This window comes from Neovison vison, chromosome 2 (genome assembly GCF_020171115.1).
Source record: "Neovison vison isolate M4711 chromosome 2, ASM_NN_V1, whole genome shotgun sequence".
Taxonomy (NCBI): domain Eukaryota; kingdom Metazoa; phylum Chordata; class Mammalia; order Carnivora; family Mustelidae; genus Neogale; species Neogale vison.
This window is the reverse complement of record NC_058092.1, coordinates 150,695,784-150,709,573: the sequence shown is the minus strand read 5'-3', so window position 1 is coordinate 150,709,573 and position 13,790 is coordinate 150,695,784. Positions and strand designations below refer to the sequence as shown.

Here is a 13,790-nt window from a genome sequence, read left to right as displayed (position 1 = left end):
TCCCTGGGGGATGGGAGGAAGCCAGATGGGGAAGTGTGCTAGAGGCCCGTGAGCCCCAAAGAATGACGAGAGCAAAATGATTCCTCCAGAGATGCGCCCAGTCTTCCTAGAGGTCCCCCGTTCCGGGTCCCCCCCGGACACAATAGGTGGCGAGGGGAATAGCTGCTACCCGTACCCAAGCTCCCTGCCCTCCAGACGGTAGGTGATCCTGCTGTGGTTGTCCCCGCCCCCCTGCAATGCCTTCGGAGTTAGGTAGCATTGGGTAACAGATTGTCCCTCAAACTTCTCCCTACCCTGTCAACCGGGCATGCTGATATATATATATATATATATATATATATATATTTTTTATTTTATATATATATATATTTATTTTAGTGACCTTGTTTAAAAAAGCCAGAAGACTTTTGTGTGCCCCCCAAAGAAAGGCCAACGTAACACTCTGGTGAAAAATGGGACGTCTTCCTCTGTCGTTCCTGTCGAACACTCCTCCGCCTGTCCATCCAGCCAAGCTAAGGAGAGATCCACAGAATGGTCAGTCCACCGGTGGGGCTCGGCAGGAAGAGCTCAGGGAGTTTCGCTTGGGGTGGGCGTGCCCGGGAGTGTCTGGCGGCGTTGGGGTGCGTGGGTATGGACTGAGCAAGCTGCCGCTGCATCGAGAGAGGTCGGGGCAAGGAGCAGGAACGGAGGGAGAAATACTGACTCTGAACTCGAGCTACAGGGAATGGAATCAGGGTGAGCTCTTCAAGCCGAAAGAGGGTAAACACTAAGAGACACGGTCCGTTGTACTGTCGGGCAAGCTCCTCCCAACCAGCGACTGTGTCGTGGTCATTGTCAAGACCGTTTCTTGGCCGCTCCCACCTATCTCTCACCTCTTCTAGGAGATTGTATTTCTGCAGAAGAACGCTGTGTGGCAGGGTTGCATTCAATGCAAGCACAAGTACCCTAGAGGTTTCTATTTGTCCCTGAGTCATGCAGGGTCAGGAAAACCAAAGACCCAGGATTTCTACGTACTGACATCTGACCCTTCCAACAGAGTCCCCATCCACAAAGTGCTGATTCTTCCCAGTCTTCCTTTCCCGTGGCATGTGGGTGTGTCCTTGGAGTCCGCGGGACCCAGTTTCCCGGGACCCAGCTCCCCCAGTCAGGACCCGGCAAGTTCACGAGTGAGCCGAGGCCAGGCGAGAGAAGGGCACTCTCTAACCGGGCCATGTAGCAGATTGCCAGGAAGTCGGATCGGGCCCCAAGCTAATGACGAAGCTTACCTGGCCATTGGCATTTGCCAGTGAGCCTTCCCTCTGTGCATTCAAGATGGGAGCGTTTTTGTAAGGCTGGTGTTGATGTTTGGGTTGACTAAAGTAGCTTCTGATTCCTTTGTGTTTTGACCCTGTCTGAGAAACGTCCCGAGGTAGGACAGATGTGGGCCCCTTCCTTTCTCCCCATCCCTGTCTGAGGAAAGTGAATCCTGAGCAACCCTCCAGGTGGAGCTGTGGTCAGCAAGGAATGTGGTGTCCTAGAGGGGTTGTGTGCGGCGGGAATGAAGGAGGTTTGGCTTTGAATCTCTGACCCGTGCCCTCAAGTCCACTCAGTGGGAGATGTCTTCTGATGAAACGCACGCACTCCACACACCCACATGCCCGGTCCCGTCGCATCGACCCACGGGAAAACAAGCCCCAACCCTCCGACGCACGAAGCACAGCGCCCGAATGACCTACTGGTTTGCAGGGACTGTAGCACAGGGTCCCGGTTTTCTGCTGGACACTCCCGTCTGTTCAGTCCGCCGCAGCCTCCGTGCCCGGGAGGAACTCAGAATTGGGGAAGCTCTCCAGACCAAAGGAGGAGAGAAAGCCCTACCTTGTTCTTCAGCTAGATCTCTCCCCCTAAAGGGAGTGATGGGGGAATACCCATATGGGACATATCCGGTCGCCGCCTCCTGCAGTTGGAGAAAGGGAAACCCAGTGAGGATCCCAGCACCCTGTGCACACCCTGTGCACACATCTCTGTGCCCTTGGTGTGTGTCGTAAGCAAGCTAGATGGGATGCAGTCATTGCCTCTATGATCCAGAGGAGGAGGAAATGAGCTCCCGAAAAGGCTCCGGCTTGTTATGTCAAAACTCCCCCGTCCATTTCCTTCAGCAACTCCTTCCAAAGCCATTTCCCATAGACAGAATGAGCTGGTGGAAAATGGGCCCGACCATCCATTGCCTAAGCAACGGTGGTGATGTTTTTCAGTGCCCGTCCCAATCCGCTGTCCGTTAATGTTATAAACTCACGGCAGGCTCTCAGCACCAAGGACATTGTCTCTCCCCTCTGGCATGTCCATGCTCAGATGTTCGTGGATAGAGAACTCAAACACTGGTTGTCCCTCAGAAGCACAAAATGACTTTACCGAGGTGACCGAGTGGCTCAGACATTGAAGCATCTGCCTTCAGCTCAGGACCTGATCCTCGGGTCCTGGGATGGAGGCCCACATTGGACACCCCGCTCGAAAGGGGAGCCTGCTTCTTCTTCTCCCTCTGCTACTGCCCCTGCTTGCGCTCTCTGTCTCTCTCTCCTTCTCTGTCTTTCAAATAAATAAAAATTTGAGGAACAATGAGTTTACCTGAGGGAGAGTCAGAGTTTCCTCCTCGGCCCTCAGAACTGGTAGCTCTTCTGTCAGGTCCTCGCAGGGAGCTAGGAGGATACAGAGATACTGTGAGGATACTGGTGAGGCTGCTGGGGAAGTAGGCAGGCAGTTTGGATGGATGAGGACAGGAGACGAGTGTGTGCGTGTGGGCACGTAGGAGGTCCGGGCCGCGCTGCTGCTGGGCCTTGTCCTTGGTGCAGAGAGGAAGGGACGGGAGAGGAGCAGGGAGGAAACGTGAAGAGGGTTCTAGTCTTTCGAGCTAAAGCGAGCCCGTTCAAAAGCAAATAGGCAGTCCAGTACATGGGAAGCCTAACCTGGCTTCTGTGTGAGGACTGAGTTCCCTAACCTCTCCTGACCGACGTGCCACTAAGGTGTCCCACGCAGCTGCTTTGGACATCAGCTCTGGGCCCAGGTTCCCTAACTGCTGCGACTATGCATCACGTCTTTGTAAGATTTTGCACGGCATAAAAATCAGCCTTGCTTGCCGGGCTGCATTCAACCCTCTGGAAAGGAGCCTAGTAGTTTGCTTCACTCATCCTTTCTTTGCCTTCAGAAAATCCCATGGGCAACCCGGGAAAGCCCGGACATCGTGGGTTTCGTGAACAGCCGGCACCGTGGATGAGTGTGATAGATCCCTTCCACTGTTCTTGAGCTGTCCCGTGTGTGTGTGTGTGTGTGTGTGTGTGTGTTTGTGTGTTTCCCCTGAAGACAGTGGCTTTCCGAACACTGCCAGGTGTTCTGACCAGTGGGCAGTTGCTTACACAGAGGAGTCTTGGAGTGTGTGCTGAGAGGCTGTAGGCCTGCTTTGCAGGAGATTTGCTTCAGGGATGTTGGGTCCAAAGCTTCCACCCAAGCTTGACCTTGATTTCCTATTGGCCAGTGGTGTTTGAGTGTGTGCTTAGAGAATATGAACCTTCCTGAGGCGTAGGGAAATCTTATCAAGTACAGTCAGTTCCCTCCGTGATGCTTTTCTGCCATTGGTCGGTCGTGTGTACACACTGAGACCGGCTATGACCGATGCTGCCCTGTTCTGTCCTCCACGGGTCCACACGCTTTCCAGCCATGTGGGCTTGAGCACGTGGATGTGGCTTTTCTCTGTGCACTTGACTCCAGGGACCAGGCTGTAATCTTTAACGTGGGCTTCTAAGCTTGCCTTGGCCTCTGTGTCCATGGAAACCAGTGTGTCATGTTGGGTCCTGTGGGGGACCATCATAGAATCTAGGTATTGGCTGTGTGCACAGATGCTGGTGGCCCTTTGCTTGCTAGCACCCATGGTACATCATGACCCCCTGGCTGAGGGACTAACACAGGTGCGTAGGCCAGAGCAAGTTTCCGATTGGAGCCTGAGCTCCAATCTTGGCTTTCCAAGTAGGAGGTCAAGGGTTTGGACCCTTCATCTCTGCACCATGCCCGTCTCAGGAAATCAAAGTGCAACGTTCTCCAGGTACAGCTGTGGTGAGTTGGGTAAGGAGTATGTAAAGTGTGCCAGGGTGATGAGAGTGTTTTGGAAGTGTGATTGTGATGGAAGTGTGAGAAAGATCTCCTGGGAAAGGCACACAATCGTGTTCAAAAGCATAACGCATGGGGACACACACACACACACACACACACACACACACACGCAAACCCCCACGCACACAAGGCCTTCATCCCACGTGCACCCAGATCACCCCTTCCCAGTGCACAGGTTCTTCCAGGCCCTGTTGGACTTGTTGACCGTGCCTCACTGGACAGTCTCGGACAGTATCCCCCAACCCCCATTCCTTGTAGGAACTTAGAATCGGGGTTCAGGCTTCTTTGTACTCTAGATTTCCTCCCAGAGCCCGATGCTCTTAAATACGTACAGCTGTCCTTGCTCCCAGCGTCTACCTGCGATTGGGGAAAAGGAAACACAGTGAGGATCCCAGCATCCTGTCCGCCGTTGGGCCAGCTCTACGGTTTGGCAGCTAATTGGATGAGGTCCTCTCGTTGAGTACACATCCCCCCACCGAGTTCAATAGGAATGTTTGAATGATGCTGGAGCATCGTTCAATCTCCGAAGTCCATTCTGATCTCCAGACAGAACGTTCTCTTTCAAGGAGAAACTTTTTCTGCTGAAGAAGGTGTTTGATCCCATGGAGTTTATAGCTGAGGCTGTCCCGTGTCCTCACCCTTTTTGGGTCCACTGTGTGTAAAAGGCCAGACCCAGCATTCCTCCACAAGGGGAGACTGCTGTCCCCTTCCCCTGGGAGGTAAAGTGCCAGATGGTCATCCAACTCCACTGATGGAAGAAATCAAGGAAGCACCATTTCTGTGTCTGCGAAAGAGAGGCGAGCTTACCTCGGGGAGAGTTGGGGGACCTTCCTCTGTCCAGCACCTAGGAAGGTCCTTGGACTGGCCTGCCACAGGGTCTAGGAGAACAGAGAGGAGCTGTCAGGACATTGGCTGCGCTACTCAGGAATGGCTCGGGGAGTTAAGTCTGCTGGATGTGATTGCGGGGCCAGAGGGAATGGACGTGAAGCGTGACCAAGGAAGGCCTGAATTGCCAGTGGGCCAACAGTGGTGGACACAGTGGTGGACACAGTACGCAGTGGTGTACACAGAAACACAGAGGAGGGGAGGAGGATGGAAATGGGAAATGGGGCCTTGGCTTTCCAATGGAGGGGATGTCATCAGTGGCAACTCATCAGCATCTGTCTGGGAAACGCTCAAGGCACCCTGGGTTTCAGGGCGCTGTCCCCTGAGCCCTCCTGCCCCCTGTGAAGCCAAGCCAGCTTGCCGCTTCTTCAGCTGGTCATGGGGCCTGTTCAGCTGTCTTCCGTGCACCTCTGCTGTGTGACCCTATCGGTCCTCTATCGTGCCTTGGAGGAGTGGGTTTTTCGGTGAAGGAATCTACGTACTGGGGACGGTTGTACTTGTTAGTATGTGTCCATTCGGTGACACTGCTGACATCCGTGAGGCTTTGTAGACCGCCCTGCCAACTACGGGGAAAATGTTGCCATCGTATGTCATGGCACCTCTGTACCCGTGACGACGTGACCGGCCCTCCCCCTTTCCTCCCTGCACCATCCCTTCCACTTTCTGGGTCTACGAATGTCCCTATGGGAGTGTCCTCAAAGCCCGGGATCGTGTAATGTGCCTCTATCCTTGTGTGCTTGCTTTCAAAATGCACGTTAGGTTTCCAGGGTCCATCTGTTTCATAAAATCTTGGAAACGTTTGTTTCTTCTTACCCCTGAATTGCACTCCATGATGTTTATGGATGCCATGGAATGTGTTCTTTCCTCCCATAATGTATTTGGGGGCCGTGCCTGTCTGGGGCTATTGGGAACCCCGCTGTGTGAGACATTAGTGCACAGATTTCTGTCTGTTTCAAGAATGAGAAGACATCCCCGAATGCATTGGCCCCATTTTTAGAACAGTAACCACATGGAATGTACTGGGTACTTGAGTTCCCCAAATGTGGCGAGGTCGTTTTGTTCCTTTGAAGATACATAGCACACCCGTGCAAGATGTGGCTAATGGGCGGAAGTGGAGGGGCGACATCGTGAAACCTCCTGTCGTATTCTGGTCCATTTTTCTGTTCAGCGTTCCTGGCGGACAATATAGTCCCTTCCTTCCTACACATCTACGAACCATGTTTCCTGGGGAGAGCCGTAGGGACCTGTGTGCTCCTGAAAGACCTAAGATCCATCCCTTCAGCTAGTAGACACTTTTTTCCTGTGCCCCTCGGATCCAGTTTGAATGAGGATCTCATCGTGACTAGTGGACTTAAAAGGGGATGGACGGACGCCATAGAGAGAAATGGCTACCAGTGAAATCAGAGGACAATGTGTCTCAGCAGTTTTTAAAAGCTTCGGTTATGTCTGTGCTACTGGACGAAAGAATGCGTCTCCAATCAACTTAATGAGTCAACCCACATGGTACCTACCTTCCTCGGTGTCCTTGATGGTGTAGACCTCATCGTGGAGGGAGAACCGGACTCTCTTCTTGCGGCGGCGTCGTCGTCGTCGTGGTGGTGGAGGGGTTGGAGTGGTTGGGGGCGGCTCCACATCTTCAGAAAGACACTCCCCACAGATTTCTGGGAGACGCACAGAAATAGAGAGCAGTGTCGGCACGTTGTCGTCAGGAGCCCGTAGGGCGATTGGGCATCCTTTCCTTCTAGTCCATCCGTCTCCGGCCCCTACTCCTGCCCCTACTCGCCAGCTGCCCAGCTGGCATTCCTCCCGCCAGGTGGGACTTAGGAAGGGGTCGCCGTGTGCTGTGCTCTGAATTCCGCACCCTCCCACACCCACAGGTTTTCTGGGCAACGGCTTGCATGGAACAGAGACAGGACAGAAACACAACAGCGCCGTGAGCACGCGTGATGGCCTGGGTCCCATCCATTGAGCAGCCACACCTACCCGAGAGTGTTCCCCAGAACCCTCTGTGCCCCATTTCCCTGTCCTCCGTCCTAGACATGAGTGTGCCGCCACGGTGTCCCAAGTGATTGAGTCCAAGGAGCGCCTGGGACCTAGGGGAGGACGGGATGCTTCCCAGCCGCTCGGCAGGTGTTGAGGAAGGGACCGCCTAGGGACTCAGCTAGTCGGCTGGCTGTGGGTGAAGCCACAGTGGAGGACAGTGGAGGGCCCTGAAATGTAGGGTGGTGAAGGGACCGTCCAGAGTTGCCACCCTGATGAAGGATGGATCTGGGACAGGAAAGTCATCGTTTCCCTGTGGCCGGAGATCCCCGAGCCCCTGACACCAACCCACGGCCCCTGATAAAAGGTCCTGAAGCCCTGAACCAAGAGCTGCCCTCACAATCTGAAATCCCTCTGTGCCAGTGTGTCTCTAGGGGAGAGCGAGGGCCACGAGACCAGCCTCAGTCCTCACTCACCTCTGTGTTTGGGGCCCCGACATCAACTAGGTGGCGGTTTCTGCCGAATGGGGCCCTACTAAAGGACCAGGAACGGGTAGCATGAGCCACGTTCCCTCACCTCTCTGCAAGGTCAGCCCAGTCGCCCAAGGCCGTCCTGAAGGCCAGTTGCAGCCCAGGCTCCTGGGGTTCTGCTTGGCTCCCAAGCTGATTCAGACTCCCTACGGTCACATAGGACCCCGCCGAGAACTCGCTTGCCTTGAGCTCGCGAGTCCCGAGGAGCAGTCGATGGTAGGAATGGACATGAAGGGGGCCATGTGGGGGGGTTGGTTTCAGGAAGGAGACGGATGATGCTGAGGGGCCCCTTGCTTTGCGGACTGCTCTGGGGAGCCTGGATGGACGTGAGGCTACCCTGGCTGGACTGAGTCCCTCCCTGCTCTCTCATTCTTCACCAGTCTATTGTCTACTCTCAGGTCTCTTGATCCCCTCTGGAGACTGTAGGTTTAGCGGACAGTCTCCTGTCTCCCTCCCTAGGCCTGGCCTGGAGAACCCAGCCCAGCAGTACCTTTGAGAGCAGCAGACAGTCCACCGTGCAGCTGCTGTGTGTTCCGTCCACCCACCCGGTGGCACATCCCGTTCCCATGCACTCCCAGGCATCAGGCAGACGGCCCGGGAAACCCTGCACATCAACCCATGAGACCACCGCGCTATCCTCCAGTGTCTCTCCTTCTAAAAACAGCTGCATTTCGACCGCTGACCTTTCCTCTCCGATTTTGTCATGTCCATCGGGAAGAGGAGACCAGCAATTCGTTCCCCTCAAGTGTGGTGCCTGGGTCGCCCCAAGGTTCTCCTGACCCAGGGACCGCAGTGTGTCGTGTGACCTGTGTGTTGTCCCTGTAGGACTGTGTCCGAAATGGGCATCCAGAAAGAGTCCGGTTTTCTGAACATCGAAGCGCTTTAAGGAAGGCAGCTTCCCCACGAAATCCCAATGAAACAACCCAAACGAACAAACACGGGCATCAAACCGGGGGAGGGGGGATCAGAGGGAGGAGAGGAAAAGCCAAAGAGAAGAAGAGAAGAAGCCGGTCTCTGTATAAGGGAGGCAGCCAGCTCCAGAGAAGAGAACTGAGAAAATCGATAGGCACATACCCGTACAACAGCAGCTGAGATTCCCCATCATCGGGACTGTTAGTCCTGTTCACCCAACCGCCAGGGGCTTGGCTCACAGAGTGACAGTTGAAATGGAACGTTGGATGCGTGTCATCAGGTCACCGTGGCGATGGCTCATGACAGAACTCTGAGGGTGAAGGCATCCCTGCACGCTGCGGGGTCATGGAGGGAAGTGGGTCGGGGAGGGGTCAATGGATGATGGGCATAAGACACTTGTTGTGGTCAGCTCTGAGTGGTGGAGAGAAGGGATGAGTCCCCGAGTTGTACTGTAGAATGCAATACTGTGCGGTACGTTAACTACCTGCATTTTTGGACATTCCAAAAAGGAGACTCCTGAGGGCACCTAGGAGACTGAAATGTTCATTTTACTCTCTGTTACTCTGGAAAACTCCTGCATTTATATGAGATTGTTTCACAAAGTCTCTCCAGGAGTTCTTGGTGGCTCAGTGGGATAAGTCAAAGATAGTTTAATGAAGTCAAAGATAGTTTCTTATTTAAAGACCTTTGGAAAGTTGTAAGAAACAAACATTAAACATTTATGTTTTATCTTGCCTTCAACACCCCCATCTCTTTTTTCCAGAGGTTTCTTGGATTTTCTGACCTCAGGGGATTAATAGTGTTCACAGGAAAACAGATTAACAACGTGGCTTGAGATTTTTAATTTTTAATTTTTCCCACCTCAGTTCTGAAAAAGCCGTAGCGTTTCCTCCTTTAGGTTACTGTTAAATGTGAAACTCATCTTCTCATGTTTTTAATTTTTCTGTGTCACAGAACCTAAATTGGCAATCGGTCAAGAAGAAACAAATGTTTGCATTCACTCAGTGACGAGTATCCTGTGTAAGCTCACCATCTGTCGGAGCCACACATGGACACGTAAGTATCTTGTATGTGGAGCTGTGTAGGCAGGTAAATCCAGGAACTGCAAGGCAGGCCAAGTCTCTTCTAACTTCCTCCTTCCTTCGTCCTGAGCTCTCCCTCCCCCACTAAGAGCAGAAAATGAACACATCCCAGGTGAGCTTTATGTTTGTTTATTTCCACTTTGTTTTAAAATGAGTATTCTAAAATATGAAAGGATTCATATTTTTAAAACAAAAAAATCGAGGAGCTCCTGGGTGGCTCAGTGGGTTAAAGCCCCTGCCTTTGGCTCAGGTGATGATCCCAGGGTCCTGGGATCGAGCCCCACATGGGGCTCTCTGCTCAGCAGGGAGCCTGCTTCCCTCTCTCTCTGTGCCTGCTTCTCTGCCTACTTGTGATCTCTGTCAAATGAATAAATAAAATCTTAAAAATAAAACCTCAAAGATAGAAATAGACAAGAATTACTTGGAGGGAAGCATATCAAGTCTCTCCAGCAAATTCAAAGAACAGTTGGTAGAATGAGAAGCAGGACTCTTAATTTCAGAGAGTTGTGCAAGTTGTAAAACTTTCTTTGATTTTTCTAAGAACAGCACTGAAATTGCCTATAATCGTATCTGATAGACCCAGCACTGTGCTAGAAGTGTATGGATGCTTTTCACGGGACCGAACGATGAGGACTGAGTGGACAGCTCTCTCATGGTCCTGCTTGATCCAGGAATAGGACTTTGAAGATCTGGTGGACTGGAGGGACCACGCATCCTCCAGATGACTCTCCCTAAGTGTTTGTGTCCGCTTGTTCACATCTCTAGCTTGAATAGCCGACTGTTCCGGCTTTGGTTTCTGCATTTCTCATTCATATTTCAACTTCACGAATGCATTCTTGCTTCTTCGACATTCAGCTCTGGAAAAGGCTACCAAATTGTAGTCAAATCCAGTTTTTGGCTTTGTCTTACTTGACCGTCCTGCAGCATAATCCTCAGTCTCTGTTGTCTCTGACACCTGCCTGCTAGCTTTCCTTTCTTAAGTCTGATACATCTCCTTACTGTTCCTCACAAAGTTGTCTTTCCCTTTTGCCCCAGACGTTGCCTCTCCTTGGGTTTGTTGCTCAACCATCCTTGGGTCACTGCTTTTCTTCAGTCTGTGTTTTTTTCCTGACCGGTCTTCTTTCTCTGTCTGTCTGTCTGTCTGTCTGTCTTTTTAGCAAAATACTTTTGAATTAGTAATAACATGGTTAAAAGGTTAAGTGATGTTCCCTGTAGGAAGGGTGACATTTTTCATCTCAACGGAGACACTTCCACTGAGAATGAAAGAGGTTCTGTAAAGTTAGGAGGGGACAACTGGCTATATCGGGACAGTCCCAGACAAACTGGAGTTATGGTCTTCCTGCTGTAGATGTCTGACTTGTTTGTCCTACCAGGGCTTCTTTTTTCAGGTAAAGATACTCTTGTATGCCCCCTACTTTTATTTAGAAGGGAATCCATCATCTTTAGGGCTTTCCGAACTTAGATGCAGCTGTACACCGCTGGCATCCTGTTAAAATGCAGATGTTGATTTCGTGGGTCTGGTGGGGGCCCTGGGTTTTGCATTTCTCGAAAGCTCCCAGGTGAAGCGGACTCTGCTGCTCAGGGAGCCCCACTTTGAGTAAGGAGTCTATACATGATTTTGTTCTTTCTTTGCTTTTTTCTCACTTCTTAAAGGCCTGTCCCAGACATCTGTATCTTAACAGAACGTGGATTGTTTCTTTGTTATAGCTGCACAGTAATTCAAGCATGGACGTATGGACGTTCCATAGTTAGCTAACTGGCTATTATTCGTTACGAACTATTTCAAACCTTTTGCTATTACAAGCCATGTTCTAGTGCATGGCCTTGTACATATCGGTTTTTTCTCTCCGATAAATTCCTAGAAGTGGGCTGGCAGGTCAACGGGTGCATAGAATTGATAACTCGATCATTCGGGATTGTGGTACCATTTTGTGTCACTCCCATCGACACCGCATCCGTGCTTGTTTGTCCACAGCTTCTGCCATAGAACATGTGGTTCAACTTCTGGAATTTTGGCCGTGGAAAGAGAAACATGGTATTTTATGAAGTTAATAATCTGCAAGCTTCTTAACTGTGAGTGAGGTTAAGTATTTTTTCATGGATCTGAAAGGTGTATTTACGTTTCTGTGAACCCTCTGTTCATATCTTTTGCCTATTTTGCTCTTAGGTTTGTGGCTTTTTTGGTCTTTCTTCTACTTCGGTGTCTAGATCTTTATAGATTAGGGATACTAGTGCTTGTCCATTTTATGGGTCGTAAACTGTTATTTTATGGGATGCGATTTGTCTTTTGATAGTTGACCGTGGTGTTTTCTCCCCCATGCAGGTATTCTGTTTCAGAATGCCACCTTTCACTTTGTCGTTTCTGTAGGCTCCCCTTGGCTGTGACAGTTTCTCAGACTTCCCTTGTTTTTGATAACCTTGGCAGTTTTGAGGAGTACAGTTAGGTGTTTTGTAGAATGTCCCTCAATTGGGAATTGTCTGCTGTTGTTTTCATGATTAGACTGAGGTTATGGGTTTCTTGGAGGAAGACCACAGAGATAAAATGTCCTTTGATCTTATCATATCAAGGGTTAGTGCTCTGGACATGACTTATCACTTTGTTTTCTCTGTCCTCATACTGTACTCCTTGGAAGGAAGTGGGCAATTACACTATACCACTTACACTATACCTCCTTCCTGTTGGCGTAACTACACATTTATGGACATAAATTATCAGGAATTCTGCATAGGAGATTTTTCTGTCCTCTCCTGTTTACTAATCCATTTCTATCAGCACGAATTCATGGCTAGTTATTTTATATTTTGATTCTAGTACAACGATATCTTGTTCCTTTTGTTGTTCAAGTTGCTCCAGGTTGGTTACTAAAAGCATCTTCTAGCGGCACCTGGGTGGCTGAGTTGGTTGAGTGTCTGACTCTTGATTTCGGCTCAGGTCATGATCTCAGGGTCCTGGGATGCAGCCCCACGATGGGCTCTTTGCTGAGTGTGGAGCCTGCTTGAAATTCTCTCTCTCGGGGTGCCTGGGTGGCTCAGTGGGTTAAAACCTCTGCCTTCGGCTCAGGTCGTGATCCCGGGGTCATGGGATCGAGCCCCACATCGGCCTCTCTGCTCAGCAGGGAGCCTGCTTCCCCCTCTCTCTCTGCCTGCCTCTATGCCTACTTGTGATCTCTGTCTGTCAAATAACTAACTAAGTAAATAAATATTCTCTCTCTCTCCCTGTGCTCCTCCCTGCTGCTTATGATTTCTCTCCTTTTCCTACTTTTTCAAAAACAAGTCAATAAATTTTTTAAAAAGCACCTTCTGTCGGTTCCTGTGTCTATTGACATACCCTGTTATTGTTTGAATATTTCTACCTTACTCTGTGGCAGTAGATTTTCCAGGTTCATCTTATGTCTTTCCTGCCCTAGAATTAGCCATTTTTTCCCCCTAAGTAGTTCTGGTTCTTTTCATTGGAGCATAGTATGAGAAACCAAGATTGGGGGCCTAGGTGTGTCTGTTGTGACTGTTAAGTCATTGCTCAAAGACCCTCTCAGCTAACTGAACAGGGAATATGTGTATACTCACTCATGTATATACACGTCTCTATAAATATTTTAGTATGTAACCATCTGTGTCTATAGTAAGCTAAGTATACACACTGTTGTCTCCTGTTGTAAGCATTACCAGATGGAACATTCTCACCTTCTCTCCTTGCTTGTCTGTAATCTCCTGCACTAACAGTGAGAATCCAGCTAACATCTGAATTTCATTGATTTGATAGTTCAATTCCAGAATACACATACTCTGGTTTCAGAATTGCATACATGATTTCGGAGTGGTTAACCCATGGATGCTTGATTCTCTCAGTTTGGGACCATTTGAATTAAGGTGCTAGAAATATACACATGTAGGTTTTAAGATATAAGTTTTCAAAAACATAGGTTGTGAAATTGCTGTGTTGGTTATATACGTATGTATGTATGTTTAGCTTCGCAAGAAATTCCCAAACTATTTTTACAAAGTTGCTGTATCCGTTTTTGTTCCTACCAACTATGAATCAGAATCTCGTTGTTCTGATTCTGGACCTGAAATTGGTACTGTCATTATTTTTGAGGTAACCATTCCAATACCTGTGTCATGTCGTCTGCATACTCCCACTGAGGTGATGTGGAACATCTATCTGTTTGTGTATTTATTTGCTATCCTGATATCTCTGGTGAAGAGTTGGTTCAAATCTTTTGCCTATTTTTCCTTTGGTCATTTGTTTTCTTATTATTGAAGCTTT

At 50.0% G+C, this 13,790-nt stretch overlaps 1 protein-coding gene across 1 annotated transcript in view; it reads left to right on the top strand.

Annotated features, from left to right (window-relative positions):
- LOC122900562 (zinc finger protein 37A-like) overlaps positions 1-13,790 on the top strand; it is a 57,717-nt gene that overhangs the window by 15,656 nt on the left and 28,271 nt on the right. The window contains exon 2 of the mRNA XM_044239311.1: positions 9,399-9,500. The gene's annotated coding sequence lies outside the window, so the exon portion shown is untranslated. The remainder of the gene's footprint in view (positions 1-9,398; positions 9,501-13,790) is intronic.